Raw genomic sequence first — 18974 nt, 5'->3', positions numbered from 1 at the left:
GAAACGGTACCCGAGTTTCCGTGAAAATAGTTTGATGAACCGTATTTTATGAAAGACTCTCGGCTTTTAATACAGAGGCGGGGCCGCGCGACATTTTCATCGCGAGATATACATATATACGTATATCCGCCAAAGGCACAAAGCATTCTGTCCGAAATAGTCCGTAGACTAAAAGCTATCGTAAAAGAGCGTCACTCGACCACACGCGGACGTTCGTTCATTGGCGAACGGCGTTTTTAAAGCTCGCTGGCCGAGTTTCTTTGTGGGTCGCACTTCGGGGACACACGAAACCCCAGACAATGTTAATTTTTGCCTACGCGAAGATGCAAATGCGACTCTCTCTCTTTCTCTGTCCCGCTCGCATTCTCCTTCGGAGGAAACTGTGTCGAAAATTGTGCCCGAAAGCTCGCAGAACAAATGACCCCTTAAAAATGTTCAATATTACACGACACGCCAAGAAGACAAAGGGCCATGGAAAAAATTGATTTTGAATTTTGTTTGAACGACGATGCAATTTATGAAAAATTCCGAAAAAATTGAGAACAATGGTCTCACCAATACCTCATTACCGAATTTTTACGAAAATGGTATCGGCAGAATTTCAACACATTTTCGTCGAATTTTTGGGGATTTCCAATTTTTTTAAATTGGAAACACATCGTCGCGACGAGACACAACCAACGTGAACGTATATTTTATGCTCTTATGATTTGAAAAAAAATTGTGATAATGGTAAAGATATTGACGGCGATGATACTCACTTTTCCATCTGGACTGCATACTTTGATACCCGCGAGCGAGACTATCAGGAGAACGGGCGTAGACCGATCGCTGTACTGAAAAGACAGGAAAAGTTGTTAAACTATAAACATCGAAGAATTCATACCGTTAATTGGACAAATTAAATCCGCGTCCACAAGGTTTCTTAACGGGCCCGGTACCTTGAGCGAGGAGGACCGAAAAAAAGCTCGGGGCCATTTGCCACTTTCTCGAATTAGAAAGATGGCAAAGCGAGCGGCACGATTGAATGTAGCACTGGCAACGGACGACGGGAATATTCCCTACTTCCCGTCGGAGGCGCAGCTCATTGTCTTAAAAACCTACTGAGGTGGTTAGACGTAGCCCGAGTAGGAGAAAGGGGGATCGTCGGTACAATTACTGTAAAGCAAGGGACGGTTTTCGATAACGGACGCCCGGCCGCTCTCTCTCTCTCTCTCTCTCTCTCTCTCTCTCTTTTTATACGGGGTGACCCGCGAAGTCTTTTCTTCGCTTCGCCGCTCGTCACCGTCACTTGACAGCTGTCAGCTTTTACGGAATGAGAAACGAGAGATCATTGTTCCGAACAACGCGCGCACGCGTGTCGGAACACATTTGTTAATTGGCGGGGGGGGCGAAATGAATGATCTCCGCAACAGAACGCAATACATTTTGCAATCATTCTTAGGTCGCAAAGATTTTTAAGTCGCGCCAAAAATTTATTTCTATCGGGCATACTTTGCAGCAAAGCTTACAAAGACGTTCAGTGAGAATTTTATGTGCACTGGGTTTCTGTAAAAAATACTGCAGTTATCTGTAAAATAAGACAGAATTTTCGGTAAGTCAAATTTTACAGATCGAAGTAACAATTTCCCGATACAGGAGACTAGAAAGAAAATTTGATACAACAGGAGGCCGTACTAATTTTTCCGAGTTGCAGTAATAAAAATAATGCGCACGGAGGACAGCTCGATAAACCTCGAGCGTTCTCGGTATCTCCGTTATCGGGTAGCGGGGCCGTTATCGGGAAAGAAAGGATCCGGCGAATTTATAATAGGAACGTGTCACGGTTCGTAATTGCAGTGAGTGCAAAACGTGGTATCCGGCCCCGAAGCACGGCTCCGTCTCGAAAACGCAATATCCCTAATGCACACACACCAGGCCAGAATCAATTCCACTGACCCAGTCTATACGTCGTCCATGTTTTCCCCTCAATTACGATTGACCGCATCAAGCGGGACGTATCAAAGCTAGCGGCTTGATAGACGAATCCCGGGCACGCGGGGGTGGCCAACGTACCAACAAAGATCACCGGTTTATTCGCGGACACCCGGTTGGTTCGGTCACCTTTGTTCGCCGGGGGTGATTAAAAAGTTGCTGAGTGAGTCGTGTCGAGGGACGGCGGATGCTGAAGATCGAGCAGGAAGAGACAGCGAACCCTGAATAACGTGGGAATAGGGAAAAGGAGTTTTTCGAAGGATGGATAGAGATCCATCCACCACCGTGGGTACCCTGATTCGAAATAGGGCGACAGCCGACCCCGGGCCATCGCCTTATATCGGAACAAAACTGTAAAACGTGAAATCAAAGACGATGGAGTTGGGAAGTCAATCGGAGAAAGAGAGAAAAGCGAAATAAAAAATTTCAGCGAGAAAGGAGAGAGGGAAGCAGAATTTTTATTTTATTTTTTTATTGGGGGAGGGAGAGATATATACGCGCAAGAAAGAAATAGCCAGTGAGAAGGAGAGAGAATGAAAAATTGAGAAAAATAGTGAAAAACGAAGAGAGGGAAACGAAAAGAGGAAATGAAGACGGAGGAAAATGAAATGGAAGCGAGAGGGAAAGGGAGTGGGGGTAAACGTAGGTGGAAGGACAAAATGAAGACGGAGAGAAAACGAGGGAAAACACGAAGAAAGCTGCATCATGAGAAATGGAGGTGGAGAACGTAGTAGACGAGAGTTCAAAGGACAAAGACAGCTGGCGGCCGGTGGTGGGGGGAGGGGGGGGGGGGGAGAAGACCGGAGAAGGTGAAAGGGATGCAGGAATAACAAAAGGCCGCGGAAGAAAGGGTAAAAAGCGCGGGATAATTCCTACTGGATGCGTGGAACCATTAAGCGCAACACGGCTACAACCCCGGGATGGGCTTTTGGTGTGATCACATAACATTTTCTTCCTGTTTAAGTCTCTTGTGTTTGCCGGCACGTCGGCACAAAACCGTCACACCGACCCTGCTCTCTCTTTTTTCTCCGGTTCTCTACTTGCCTCTTCTACCCTCTCCCGGGGCGGCCAAGGTTTTTCTTTCCTCGGAAATGTACCGTGCATCTGTCACTGCTCACCCAACTTTGCATAAATTGACACTCACTCGATTTACCTCAGCCGGTGTCGTTTTCTTCGCACCACCCTCCGCGTGTCACCGACGCTCGGCTCCCTAAATTCTACCCTACTTTTTCCTACGCCGACACGCGTTTCTACAATTTCTATCCTTATTCTGGATCTATATTTCTACCATTTTCTACTCTAATTAAACTCAGCTCAACTTTAACTCGGTCCATTCCTGACATTAAAACTGGTGTTTCTGGCATCTTCTCGTCAAAATCTACAGAATTATGTAAGAAAAAGTTAAAAACTTCCGGGTTCCCAAGGCGAAGTTCAACCATAAATTCTCCTAATCTCTATTCCACTTTAAGCTGCTACCCAATTTTGGGTAGAACTCTATTCCAATTATTTTATTGCTATGTTAGTCTGTCACAGAGGAATTAGATAGCGAATATAATTGTTGAATTTTTGCACAACTAAGAAGATAGGCAGTGACTCGTTGGTCGAACAACGCTAAAATTGTTTGCGTGTTTCGGATAATTTGATCGACGGTCGAACTAGTCAGACTACTTTGCCAAATTAGGAACAAGAGCCTTCTGTGCGGTGGGTGGTTGCACGTGTCCAGATTGGAAGACACAGGGGCGTACCTGGCCTCTTGAACCAGGCGGAATTGGGAATTAATTGGTTTGTCGTCTGCAGATTCGCTCTTTCCCATTTTGCAGTAGAACACGGACCATCGGAGCCGCGCGTATGGAAATTAGCTTTCCCAACAATTACACGTTCGAGGCGGTGCTGTCGGCGAAGAAGCTAAAAGGTTTCTATGCAAAGTTGATTATGGTACGACACACCTCCCAATGAAAGTAAAATTAAAACTTACGGGGGGGAATACCGAACGCTAATTTTCCACGTAGAATACTCATTTTGAGCCCTTACAAATTCAATTTCTACGACATACTTATGCATAGAAGCCCTTCTTGCAGAATTTAATTTATTCGATTTAGTAATTTTGAAATCACACGCTGAACAAAACTGAAGATCAGAATAGATAAGCCACAAGATTTTAGCGATTATTCGCTCGGTTAGGGGTTGTACGCTTTTGTAACTCACTATAGCTCGGGAGAGAGCACTCTTTACTTTTAAATACCGACGGTGGTTGGATCTGTCACGGGCAATAAAGGGAACGGTCATTACCGAGCGCCGATTGTCAATGAGTCACAGTCGTGAGTCAAAGTATCGACTGCGTGAAGGGGTGAGGGACGGGGGGGGGGGATGATATTTTCTTGGTCTCGTAAGACCCAGGCCTCCTCTCGTCTTGTCACGGCGACTGCTCTCTCACGCGGCTCTCTGAATTTATCAGCTGGGGAATCGTTTCTACAAATACCGGCTCGAATATCATATGGGGTGGGTGCATATCAAGCGTCATCCCCTCGACGATCAGGAGGCCTGCAGAAAGGAGAGCACTCGAGGCCTCCGAGCATGAAAACGAAGGGTGAATACGCCTGATGAGAACGGGAGCATTGATTCAAACTTCCGCGCTTCTTTCGTGTTCGCCGGTTTTTGTAGAACCATTAACCGGATTCGAAAAGCGAGTCGCATGAGCAGCGGAAATTAGGAGCGTTGTAATTCACCACCGCTGCGCCTACAACACAATTCCCTCCGCATCTTTCTCGTTTGTTTCTCATTTTCCTCTCGCACGCGTCCTCTCTGCAAATTATTTATTAAATCTGTAGAAATATTTCTGTCCGAGGAATCGTTCAGATTCGTTCGGATCTATTAGCAGACAAGAGAGTAATTCGATGAATATTACATTCGCGACGGTGTTTCATAAATATTTGATAGATCCTGTCCGCGGAAGCTTATCTTCGGTAATATCAACGTTCAGGCATATATAATTTATCAATTGGTTTTCAAAGGTTGCTCTTTCAGGTCGGCGTATTGAAAGTCGACTGCGCCTGCAGCTGCTTTGAAAGCCCGGGTTTGGGGGTTGCGAAAACGCTCGAATAGCCAATCGGTAATTTACTGATCAACTAATGGCTAGAACGCTTTAAAGGACCTTTCAGACCGAAAATTCACTCGACGAATAACTCGAAACCGAACCCGACAATTCCCTCGGCCCGAGTATCCCGAGGAGAAAGAAAGAAAATCATTTGATGCCTGGGGTAGAACATCGAAATAATAATAAAACGAATAGGAATAAATTTGAATTAATCAGAGTAGAAAACGTAGACCAGACGGGAATTAATATTTATACGTCTCCTGTCCGATACGTATATTAATATTTATCTTGATACGAGCGACGTTTACATTACTTCTTCCTGCATTTAATACTATAAAAATTGCACGGACGCGTCCCAGGAGACTGTGAAGCAATCATTTCGGTGGATTTCTGCGATTTTTTTTTTGTTCCGTGCGATATGAAATTCGTAAATCAATATTTTTTGTACCCCGGTATTTTTTTTTCATTTCTACGATTCAATGTATCGTATTTTCCATTATACGGATTCAAACAATGGAAAACATTGGACAGAAGTATTTGTTGGCCATTGTGTACGTGTGTGTGTGTTTTTCTAGTGCAGTCTGCATTTTTTAACCGGTGCGGATATTTTCTGGCTGCCTTTGTTTCGTTGAATTGATCCTGGAAAACACATCGCCGTGGTTCTATACAAGCCTTTAAAATATGGCGTCGGGAATACAATACGGGTAAAGAAATTTATTTGTGCGAATCGAGAGACCCGTTGTCAATGGTAAAACATTTTTTATTAAATAAATAATTCACGATCTGATTTTTAAACGCAACATTTATTTAGCAACGTTCAGCTTCATTTCGTTGCCGCGTTTGCGAATTTCGGGGAAGCATCGAAAATGTGTTGTTTCTGTTTCGTGGAATATTTAAAACCTGATATTTTAAACCTAAACGAATATTTCCACCGATCCAACACTTTCCAATTTAAAACCTGATTCACATTCTGCTCGACGGCGTTTCCGTTTCGTTTCGAGCGTGATAAAATATGCCCGTAAAAATACCGAATGGTATAGATAAAAATAAAATTCCCAGCCGATCGTAAACATCGCGACGACGTTAATTCGTTTTCGAGCGCGAAGCTCGGCGCAATCTAGAAATCGGCTGCTGCCGCGTCTTCATAGAAATCCATAAACGCGCTTATGGTAGGGGCGTGAAAAAAGAAAAGCAAGAACGGAGATGGTCAAAATTGAAGTACACGAGGAGCAGAATCGGTTTAATTTCCGTCCAACGTTTCCGATATCTGACCGGTTCTGTCAGAGACGTCGTCGGTACATTTCATAATGGCGGATTAAAACGAACGTTGCTGCGCGCGCGGACCTTCGAAGAGCTTTTCGTCATTCATCCCCTCTGTTACATCGTTTTGCTTTTATTTCGAGCTGGACACGCGCGGCATAGTTCTGTCGCATTTTTCGAGAATGTTTTTTTCCTTCCGCACCCTCCTACCCCTCCACCCTTTCTTCACGCTTGTTGAACAGGACCGTGTATGATTTAATACCGGCGCCGGACACGTTACGCGTAAATTACTCACACCCCCTCTCTCTCCCCCTTTTTTACTTCGAAAATGTTATCGCCAAATGTTTTTAACGTGTATCGCTGATTTACCCGGCGATCGGATGACAACGCTTCATGCCGGCTCGGAGACCTCGCATGTTCCGACATTTCGCGATTTAAACGTTTTCATGGTTACAGCGGAGTTCATTTTTTATCGCGGCAGTCACGGAGAGCTGCTGAAACGCTACAAATTGCTCGAAACTGCGCGGACACAAAGCTTCAGACGTATTGTAGACGTTGATTCGTTTTCTGATCGGAGTCAGATGGCTTCTAAAAGTTACTATATATTTCTAAAGATTTTTGTGTCCATTTGTTTATTTTATACACTCCCAGCGATCACTCGAAAATATTTTTAAGATCCGTCGGGACTCGCGCGCTTTGCTATCCGCGGGAAGTAGAATTGGTCGGCCATGATCAGACACACTGCGTCTCCAAATTCGATTCTCTCGAAAACGGAGCTCCGAATGAAAAAATATTGTACCCACATTTTTCCTCAGTTTTTTATGTAGAATCGCCTCTGCTCGGCTGTGCTACGATTTCCTCGCTCGTTCTTCTTCATCCGAAATAGGACGAAAGGCTGTCCCGAGCCGTCGCCTTATATCGAAAGAATACTGTAGAGACACGCATCGGCATGGGTCAGAAATGACTCCGGCATAGGCGTGGATCTCCGAGGGTTAACCCATTTGCATCATTAGCGTATATATACGTTCAATTTTTCTGGTCACGATCACCGGAGCATATGTAATTTATTTTTTCTTATAATGCTGAAATATGAAGTTCTTTTACCTGCAGTTATTTTTGTACTTAAAGGCCTTCTTCTCGTATTTCCTTATGGTGCAAATGGGTTAACGCATCCAATCTACTGTCCCGTATAGTTCTAGGATGTATGGTTCCGGTATAGTGGTAGGATGTATGGTTCCGGTATAGTTCTAGGATGGATGGTTCCGGTATAGTTCTAGGATGTATGGTACCGGTATAGTTCTAGGATGTATGGTTCCGGTATAGTTCTAGGATGTATGGTTCCGGTATAGTTCTAGGATGTATGATTCCAGTATAGTTCTGGGATGTATAGTTCCGGTATAGTTCTAGGATGTATGGTTCCGGTATAGTTCTAGGATGTATGGTTCCGGTATAGTTCTAGGATGTATGGTTCCGGTATAGTTCTGGATGTATGGTTCCGGTATAGTTCTAGGATGTATGGTTCCGGTACAGTCCCAGCCAGAAGAGTGTGTGTCAAAGTATCGCGCACATTAACCTCTTTAACGCAGGGGAATATTGTTGGAGCAACTGATTTTCCGCTGTTATCGTGGAATTATTTCTCATAACAGTGTGGTAATTTCTCCTGAGACAGAAACGAGAGGGGAAGAGACGAGACGAGGAAGGAAAAGAAGGCGGAAAGGATGGAAGCCGGTAGAGAGGCGGTCCCTACGAGAAAATAATTTTCCACCCCGACCATGATATAATTGTTACTCATCCCCCCGCCCCCTCCCCTCCCCCGCCGCATCGAATTTCAGTTAGCCACACCACCACGGAAATAGACAAGTGACAGAGGTACAGCGGAATTTAATTTTGTTTCGAGATGCACGAGCGCCAACCTCTTTATACATATATACATATATACATACATACATGCACGTGCGCGTGCGTATAGACAGGCCAGAAAACAGACGGGCAGACACCGGGACACGCTTACATGCCGGTGTTTATGTGTGTGCGTGAACGCGCGCGAGGCCTTCGCTCGGTTGTGCGAGCTTTTAAATGAAATCAATTATCGCGCGCTCGCGAATAATAATTATTATGCGGACGGTTCGGACGAGAAGACGAAGAAATAATTTTGACGCCCTGATTGTTACTCTTCTGCTCGTTATATCGTCCCGGTCTGTCGCTCGGATGCGCGAGCGCTTGTTCGATGTAATTGAAAAGTGGACGGGAACTTCGCGGCGCGGTGACGAGAACGCTCTATTATAATTACAATTAAGTGATCGAAATTTCATAATACCGACAACGCGACTCCATCCGACGCACTGTTAATTGATCGCCGGGGGAACCCGAGACAATGCCGACCATGCGCGGGTGCCGATTTCACTGGGTTATCGCAAATGTCCGATTTCGGAACGCACTACGAAGCGTTCGAATTCAGAAACATCATCTATATATAGCGGGCGATTAAATTAACAGAGAGAAAAATTACACAAAGATAAATGACTTGATTTTATGAATTTTAGTTCACCACAATAGTGCAAAATATTACTAGACAGCGGATTTTATGCATTCATGACAAAACTGAGTAGGTATAACTTAAAATAGAATAAAGAGTAGTAGAATTCAGGGTTGAACTTCACTTTGACAACCCGGATATGTTTAACTTTTCATTACATAATCCTGCAGATTTTGACAAGCACATGCCAAAAATCCAAGTTTTATTGTCAGGAATGCAGAAAGAGGGAACGCCAGGTTTTAATATTTTAATGTAGGATTATTCAGGGCGCGAAGATGCGTTCGCGAGGAATTATTAAATATTAAAAATGGTCAGTTTCAGTGCTCGGTATAGTGTTAAATGAAGGAACCTGCAGTGGACGGGCGATCTAGAATTTCGCGTGCACTGATCCGATATCAATCGCTGTTTATCCGGGGCCGTGTAAAATCTGTGTGCCTCTAGAAAACGTTGTTGCAGAATTGACGGTTTCCGAGAACACACACGTTTTCCACGGGTATCGGTGGTAGGGGCGGGGGAAGGGGAACGGTACACATGGTAGTTAGATGGGGTCGGCAGTTCGAAAGTTTGAACGCATCCTATCTAGAGCCGATTAATGGACATATCCGATATTGCACGGCTGCATGCCCGCAAGTATTAAATGTTACAAGCCCAGAAATAGCGTGGGCTCGTGTACTCGGCCGCTTACACGTGTTTACGTACTGTGCCGATTTTCCGGGGAAAATAGGCGGACTTACAACTATACCGGCAAGGGAACGTTGCCATGGGAATAAGCCAGCGTCCTCTAATAGAGATGGATTTCTGCGTCGAAGACCTGGCCGTATGACAGACAAGCTTTCGAAATTCTGCATCGAATCTGCCTGCGTTGGTTTCCACGATTTTAAGCGTATTTACTCTTCTGTGCCCGGCCTCTTTATCGGTCGCAAACGAGCCATCGAATGCTGCTGTCCATTACTCCGGATTTCGGATTTTCATGTGCAAACTATACTGGCAAGTGAAAATATTTTCTTGAATCTCTTGCCGCTCGCAAAAATTAATTTCTACATCTCTACAAAGAAATCTCATATATTTTCACCACTGCAAATACTACTAAATTTGATCAAATCGATTTAACAATTAAATCAAAACTGCGCATGTTTATTTTCGTTATATTAACTCCACTCTACAATAAATTTGTTGTTCACGCTGTATCGTTGTTTCTTCAAATTTTAACCGTACAAAGATACCAAACGTATATTCTACGAATATTTTTGATCAAGCAATCGGCTCGAATAAAATTGAATAAATATGGAGGACGAAATGCAGAATTATCTTCCGTCGAATGATTGGCGATTCCGAGACGAAGGTAACCAATTATTATTATACTTTCATCAGGTGTCTCGTTGAAACGCAGGCTGTTGGAGTCAATGCAGTTTGGATAGACCCGACGGAAATGCGCCGATAAAAAATGAGTGGTTGATGCACGATTCGATCGCAGCATTCATTCGACGTGGATCGAAACGAGCGACCGGCACTTTGGCTGAAACGCCGGGGCTATTTATCGGCGTAATAGGGCGAAACGGAGCAGTCATCAGCTGATTGATACGTCGACAGCTCCGAAGGGCTTCTACATGGCCTAGGTCTCCCTCAAAACGTATTTGCTTTATGCCGACTACCGCGCGGAAATATTATTTACTCGGAGCCACTTAAAATCCTGTCGAAATATATTAAACTATTCCCGCCGTTGCGCCGATTTTCAACGAAAAGAAAATTACTTTCTATTTCGCTCCAGTAACGAATTTTCCATAAAGTTCTAGTAATTACTTCTCCAGGCAGAATATGATTCATTTCCATGTACTTCACCCCATCGCGTGACGCACTCGTTCCCGAAAATAATTAAATGACACAGCGGAAGTCTTAGGATTGACGAGATTACGTACGAACAATAATATTGCTAGATGTTAACGGCGTTAGTATCTGATAATTGAGTTGTTGAGTGCATTAAAACGCTTGACGCGATGACAGGTGTGGCAGACGGGCGTGCAAAGAGCGGCGGAATTGCTTCTGCTATTAACTTCCGGATATTTGTATTGGGCTCCCTGCCGACAGCAGAAACTATTTGTGTTACACCCACAGTGACTCACGCCTTCGGCAACTTTTGCGTGATCCATTAACGAAATTCGATCTGGCACGTCGAGTGTCGCCCGTGATTTCCACCCCCTTATTTTAAAGTTTTCATTTCACGCCTCCAGGAGGCCCCTCCGCGCCATTGTACTCAGATGTATTGCTCCGAAGACCGAACCAACACATCCGGAACGTATTTCTGATAATTCGACTAAAACACTAGAAACTGTTCTATATACACTCAAGTAATATTGTTTAAACATTTCTTAACTACTTAAGCAATATATGTACCAAAGAAAAAGGGATAAATTTTAATTAGCTTCTGTACTGTGTCGGTATGTCTTTCTAGTAATTATTTGATCGCGTTCACGTGTCCGCCACGCTGATTCCCGCACTGTTTGTATAATATAATTCTCCGAAATGGGTCACTAGTGGCACGTGATTATGACGCAAGACTAGGTTTACACGCACCGTCGATCCGGTATCGGGTATGACACCGAATGAACTCGAACCTGCAAGTCCACACAGAAGATCCAGCTGAAAGTAATGTATTTGCGGTGTCGCGGGATTTGCTACGATAATGGTTTGTGTGAAACCGACCTAAATGTGTAAAGCTCGTCGGGAACACCGGTGGACCACATACAGTACGGCGCAACAGCATCGAGCCACAGCATTATACTATAATGACTTCTAAATACGAGAAATCCTTTGCGGCTATCAGACTCTGCCAAAATTAATTTCTCGCAAAAAGAACCACTGCATGGCAAAAGTGGAGGCTTCTCAAATGAAACTATTCGAGAACGGGAAATCTATCGTGCAAATACTTTTTGGCTCCACTGTACGTGTAATCACGATCCCGAATTTTCGCCGAATGAGATATAAGAAGCGGGAACGTAAATTTCCATGAGGTCGCCGTAGCCGGCCAGCCTCCCGACACTTTGAATAGTCACCGGGCGCGGCGAGAAGTCATTATTCCGGCATATTAGACAAGAATTTAATAAACGCGCTGATATGTTTCACTCGACAAAACCCCGGGAACAAGGGAGAGCACACCGCGGGGGCTGGAAATATATCTCGCGTTATAAATCACGGGGTTCACCTATATTCCGCGTTCTAACGAAAAGACCCGAAGATTCCATATATTCAAGAGGATAACCGAGAAAACAATAGACTAGATTACGTCCCGAGCACGGAAGGTGTGGTCTGATCAAATTTATATTCTCGGGAAACTCGGATCTCCTTCCAGAAACTTTTCTTATTCCGGAACTGAGACAATTATCTGACTGGCGATAACTTAGGCTGGCTCCGAAATCTGTTCCAACATTTTATTTCAAACAATAAACCAGGAATTGCTTTAGGACTCGAAATTATACACTTTTTCAGCGCTAAAAACGTATTTCTGCACGGAAAAGCAATGCTGAATATATTTAAAAATTTTCTTTTTAGAACTGAATGTACCATAGATTTCAAAAGCATAGATTTCAATAATATGAAATACAAGACAACAAGACAACAAGACAACGGAAAAATCGCAATTCGAGTTCTACGGAGTTATAGTTGTCAGAACAGAACAAACTTGGGATTTGCTTGCCCCGCTAAAATATTCGCGCGAAACTGCAATCATTCTCGATTAATTAGCTCCGTCAATTGCAGTTCGCGCCAGCGGGACTGAAGCGAGGGGCCGGAAGACAGAGCCATGAAAGCAAACAGGCTCGCAAAGCTCTTCGAGGCGAGTTCCTTTTTCGAGCTTATAAATTTTCCGCGAACCAGCCATCGGAGAGAGCACAATACGAAGCATCGAGAGGACGCTTTACGCGCACGTGCTCCCCGTCGAATTAAAAGAGCATCTTAATGCAACGAAAGAGAAAGAAGGAGTGAGAAAGAGAGAAAGAGAGAGAGAGAGAGAGAAAGAGAGAGAGAGAGAGAGAAAGAGAGAGAAGAAGACTTCCTCGGAGCAGTCGAAGACATAATTTAATGTAGACGAAGAGTGGCTTCGAGGAGGCGAGAGTCCTCGTTTCTCGAGGGACGACAATAATTAGGGAACCTCCTTATAATAAGAATGCTTTATAATAAGAGGAACAGCCAGCAGAGCGTCGTGTCTCTGTTTCCAGTTTCTCTCTCTCTCTTCGTGGTGTGCAAGTCTTGCGAACGAGTTTCACGGAATCGCGGAAGGCGGTCCTGGTCTCTGCTAATGATTTCCACAAATTGTTGTAGACCGGGCTTAATTACATCTCGCGACAACACACCGAACCCGCTGCGGACGCTTCCATTATCTCCGGCCGGAGATTCTTTCTTAACTTCCCTAATTGGTCGTTAATTCTTGTTCGCTTTTATGTACAGGGTGTTTCAAAATTACATGTCGCGACCACTGTAGCGAGTGATCCCGCTCCTCTCGACAGGTGGACATCTGCTGAAAAAATGGGCCCGAAAATTTTGACCTTGACCCTTCTCTCAAGGTCAAACGTGTTTTTTAATTGCATCCTATAGTACTCCCTGCGGGGAACAAAAGTCTCAAAAGGAACATAGGTCTTGGGTCAACCGTTCCCTCAGAAAACGACTTTAAAATTTGGTAGACCCAATAAAATCCTTCTTAATAAAGTTTTTCCTTTTAAATAAAGCTTTTTAGGGGTTCTAAAGCGTCCCTTAAAATTAGTGTCTAATTTACCGGTTCTGGGGAAAAAATTATTACATGAATATTTGGCAGTGGTTCGGTTTTGGTGATCAGCGAAATTATTGGCTGGCGAGCTGAATGGAACGTTTATGCGCGGACTGTACAAGTAATTTATTCACTACGTAGTAAAAAGACCCAGATTCGCTTGAATCGGAGAAACTCGTGGACGTTACTTGCTCGTTCGCCAGTTCGCCCCTCATTGGCAGAGTACAGATGTACTATTCACCGTGCAAATTTTTTTCCATTCTGCTCTGCCTCCTCTTCGTCATCAACGGAGAACACGCCTCTGATATTCCACCCTAACGACCGGAATCGCGATCGCATCGAGTCTCCCGGCTCGAGTCGTCGGATTCCCTTGGTTCCAGAAAAGGGAACAAGACAACGGGGAAGTGGATATAATTTTGCATCGAATCGGATTCCCCTCGGCAACTCGATTACCAGAGCAGCCCCCCTCCCCTCCCCACCCCTCACCCCTCCCGCCGGTATCACTTGTTGCTCGTTGTTTTTCTGTATTTTTATTAAATCCTAATGATCGAGGGGTCGAGGGACATTCTAGCAATCGCTCCGGTCGTTATTACATTTTATATTTCACGGGTAGCGATCGCTCAGTTTTCAAATCGGAGACGACGACCGGGGGAATTATTACGAAATAATAAAGTCGATTTGATCATTTTAAGTTTTCCCGGGATGCTCCCAGTGAAGAAATTGTGTCGAATTATGTTTCTGTCGTGAAAAATGTATCAAGTATTTAATAGTTTTTCTTTCAGGTTAATTCCGGCGGACAAAAGTTTCGCAAAATGGAGGAATTTGTTCGTTGCCAGTGACATGGTTCGCGCGACACTCTTTGAGCTCCCTATGCATTTGTCCTCGAGACGTATTACCATGATATTCCCACGTGCAGCTATGACGACATTAGTCGTCCCCGATGTAGACCGTTCTTGTCAATGTAGTTCCTTGTCGTAAGTGAAATTTTGCATAATCAAGCATGCACTGTGCCCGGAGCTATCTACGTCATCTCGCGTTGGGACGTTACATGCTCCTTCGTTTTCATTATTGCGATTATGCAGCAACGAAAGGCTAAGCTAACGCGAGTCCACGCAGCGAGAACTATAGTCAGTATTATTGAACATATTCAATAATTTTCCACTGTGTAACACCCCCCGTAAAAATTTCAATAATTGCAGGATAGAAAATCTGAAAGCATTTTAGCCGACCTGATAGAAATATGAGAAATAGTGTAATGTGAAACTGAATGTAAATCGTATTAGGGTTCCTTTCGTTTATTGCGTTTGTCGCGACCAGTGGGGTCTTAATTGTATTTTGGCATCCGTGATCTGTGGATTGCGAGCGAAAATATTCCAAGTCGGTTCGAGCTGGCCGTCAAAATTCGTTCAGTGTTGTCGGAGGGTTTCCGGAGCTTACATTATACTCATCGACGGGAACATCGGGTTTCCCTATGCAAGCTTAGCCGATCGTAAAAGCAAACGATGGAGAACGAGAACGAGAAAACCAGAGGTAAATCTACGGAGCGAGCTTGCGCAACTCGCGTTCTACGAAAGGACGCACGCATGCATGCCACCGGAAGCCTTTCCGAAATTGTTAGTAATATTGACGTTGAGAAAATACGACCTCTGCACGCGTTCACGTCACGACCGGAAGTTTCCGAATCGCCAACGCTCCACCAATCAACTAAACAATCGTGATCGTCGGTCAAACAGACATTTGTTTACCCGCCCGAGTGGTATGAATAATTAGAAATATTTTTCTCCAATTCAAAGTTCAAACTAAATAACTAATCAAAACTAATGTCATTATGTCTTTTGCTTGCTGTTAAATAGTTCCTTCAATTGTTCGTTCCATTTGTAAATTTTTGAAGAGAGAATAAGAGAAAGTAATATTTTCTCCTTATTTTTACAGTAATAGTTAAATAACTGAACTTGGACAAATTTATTTCACGATATTCCCCACACTTATTTGTTTACGCAAATGGGAATCCGTATGAAGAACATATCGGGGTCGATAAACTTGTTCATACCGTCGCGTTATTGTGCAGGCATACTGCAAGTAGAGATAGCGAATAATAGTCAGACACAATAGAAACCAAAGCACCTATTTCTAGCTAGTTCCCGCAAACAATTATTGAACTGTCAATACCTACAATCATTGCATAACTATAAATAATTTCAACGACAATAATACAGCCACAGTAGCACAGATAAATTAATAACAATATCAACGGATATTATTCATGTGCTAACCCTTAATCTACTTCCACGGATAAACGAATCTAATAGTGTCAAATTCACCGGAATAAATTGCTTCAACAAAATTTAATAAAAACATTATTATAACTAACTTCTTATTGCAGAGCATAGAAAATTGAACTAGACAATATTTACAGTAATATCTATACTTATAATTTTTCAAGCTATTATTTTGTAAAAAACATATTTCAGTTAATCCAGCTCCAAAATATGTAAATAAAATAATTCACTCCGGCGTCTCACAGATTCCCACTCGAACCAGATTTTCAATTCGTCGACCCCTTATCTGAAGAAAGGACCGAGGGAAAAACGCAACGGTACTGGCTGATAAGATTCACAGCCTGGCGATTTAGTATTTCGTTTACGAAAAGCAGCGTAAGACGACCACGTAGAACCGTTTCATCGAATTGACTCGATTCCCCATACGTTTCCGTTCGAAAGAAGTCCGTGACCGGGAATGCGAATCGCGAAATCTTCCTTATCCAAGGACACATAACGGGGAGAATAGCCATGGATAATCAGCGAGCCATATTTCATATTCAGCGACCCGTAACCTCTCGCAATCTTCGAACGGTAGAGAGAAGAGGACAGGGGAGGGTGGCCTTAACTGGCTGGACGCTTCCGAAATTGAATCCACAATCGAGAGCGAATCGTCTGCCCGTCGCACTGTAGCGTTTGCATTGATTTGAGTAAGTGGACGATGTCCACCGGCGGCGGTCTCCTCTTCTCCATCCTTTTCCCCTGCTACCGCGTTTATTCCTCGTCCCCTAACTTCGTTCCACCTACTCTAACTCCGGGACGCGTCCCCAGGAGCATCGGAGCTCTTTTGCCCCTCGATGCAGGTACTTTGCCCGACTTCGGTCACGTTTCCTCATCCTAATCCACTTTGTTCACGGTAATGCGTCTACATACGATTCTTTCGGCGGAACCGCTGTGGCTTTGTCGTTTGGTCGCGTCACCTTCTTTTTTATTAACCCTTAGCACTCGAATGGTGAGCGCGAGGCACCACTAAAAATTGCTGTATCATTATTCAACATTTTTTTTTACATTATTAAATTCGTTTAATAAATTACTAAAAATTTCAGTCTTGCACGAGTAAATGGCACCATTTTCGTATGTATAACATGAAGAAAATATATAGAACAGAAATATTCTAGGTCGGAAGAAATGTTTCGTTTTGGAGTTAAAATAGTTTCGAGTGCAAAGGGTTAAAATCTTCCTATCTTCACTCCAATCGAACTATTCACAGATTTAGAAATTATAATTATACAGACTCTGAAATCGTTTTATCCTCTTTTCAGAATTTTGAGTATTCCTGTCCCGTAGTGAAAAATATCTCAATTGAAAATAAAAAGTTTGTGCGTGTCAATTTAAGGCACAGGAGCTAAGTATAAATCGATATTTTTTGCTAGTAATTTGAATGCAGTGAAAATAATATGATATATACTCTAAATTAAAAAAATTATTAATATTTCTAGTGTAGAATATATACACGTTTGTGGCTTCAAGCAGAATACTTTTATTTATAGCAAAAATTTAAGAAACGTCTAAACATATTTGATTCCTAGTATAGCATTCCAATAAATTGTGTTCCAAAGCACCTTCAAGAAGCATACGACCATTTCATTGGAAATAGTATTGAAAGTAGCAAGCGAAATACACGTTTTCCTCGTGCACGAGCATATTTCAAGATATTGCCTTATATCTGCAACCTCGAGGTATGATATTCAAGTGTAAAATTTAATACTCGAATTTTCGCGACTAGAAATCCCGAATTTCTATTTACTTTTGTTAAACGTTCAGCGATTGTACACCGGTGTTGATCAAAATTGCACGTTTCTGAATGTACCGACAATGCATTTACACTGCACTATGCATTATGCGTTTACACACGGAATTATGCAACTGTTGCTTTAGAAATTAAAGCTTTTTATTTGCGATATCTATTTATTTAGAGCAACAGCAATCCATAGTACAAAATTACGAGTTTAGTATTAAAAATGGACCTGGAGACTTGGAGCTCCCTACAGTGTCATAATTTTAAATGTAAAAATAAAATAGCAATAAAAATATCGTGAAACGATTAATGAGACTTGCGCGACATTGCGGAGGGTTCAGATCGGTATCGAGGAAGACACGTTCGAATCCGCTGACATAATCGGTCAGAAATGATTTCCGGGCGGCGACACGGCCGGACACGTGATTTAATTAAATAAACGGGCAATTCTCGGCAGCAATTACGGAGTCGTAAGAAGATCCTCTGGTAATAACCTTGGGGAGGAGAAGTTCGGCAAGTTTTCCGGGTGACTCCGGCCGTCGGAGCGGGCTGATGGGGAGACAGATATCGAGGGGGAGGAATCAATTAAAAATGAACGGCAACGAATTATTAAGAGATACTGCTAGACTCCAAGCGTCCACCTAGTAAGTTTCCTGTCAGGAGGAACGGTCAGAGGAAAGTTTCCCCCGCCGGAAACGGTTCCGGTGAGAGGGAAATAAGCTTCAACTTGGTACTTCTGTTACTCGAGACACCTGTGAACAAACAGACGCGCGTCTACGGCAAATTAAAACTTGTCGCTTCGCTAAGTTGTCGTCCTGCAAGTTTTACTCCGCGTTACACGTTATTTCACCGGTTTCCGGTGCGGCCGCGCGCGAGAGAGAGAGAGAGAGAGACCGCCCAACGCTTCCCGGCCGGTTGTATAACTTTCCCAAGATAAATACGAGAATTAACGTTCAGCAATCCCTTCTCGATATCGTCGGAGCTTGTTAGCTTTCGCGTCGTAAAAAACCGTGCGCGAACCCGGGAATTTCACGTTCGGATATTCGACGAGTTTCCGAACGGTCCTTTTATCCGACGATTTACAGCTCCTTCTTCCCCCCCGATTTCCGATTCCTCCGATCCTCGTTTCGCAAATAGATTTTTCTAGGATTTTCTTTGGATTTCTATGAATTTCTCAAGAAATCATTACTGACTATAAATTCATTTGGTGAAAATTATGGGTCGCAAACTGCGCGCCAATGTTTTACGGGCTAAAATTGTTTTCGGTTTCGTAGACTTTTTAGCATTGTCAGAAAGAA

At 43.4% G+C, this 18974-nt stretch overlaps 1 protein-coding gene across 1 annotated transcript in view; it reads right to left on the bottom strand.

The window, feature by feature from the left end:
• The window catches only part of LOC143360296 (EGFR adapter protein), a 162942-nt gene that overhangs the window by 102721 nt on the left and 41247 nt on the right, over positions 1-18974 (bottom strand). The window contains exon 2 of the mRNA XM_076799014.1: positions 762-836. The gene's annotated coding sequence lies outside the window, so the exon portion shown is untranslated. The remainder of the gene's footprint in view (positions 1-761; positions 837-18974) is intronic.

This window comes from Halictus rubicundus, chromosome 13 (assembly GCF_050948215.1).
Source record: "Halictus rubicundus isolate RS-2024b chromosome 13, iyHalRubi1_principal, whole genome shotgun sequence".
Lineage (NCBI taxonomy): Eukaryota > Metazoa > Arthropoda > Insecta > Hymenoptera > Halictidae > Halictus > Halictus rubicundus.
The sequence above is the reverse complement of the archived record's forward strand: the minus strand, read 5'-3'. Positions and strand labels throughout refer to the sequence as shown.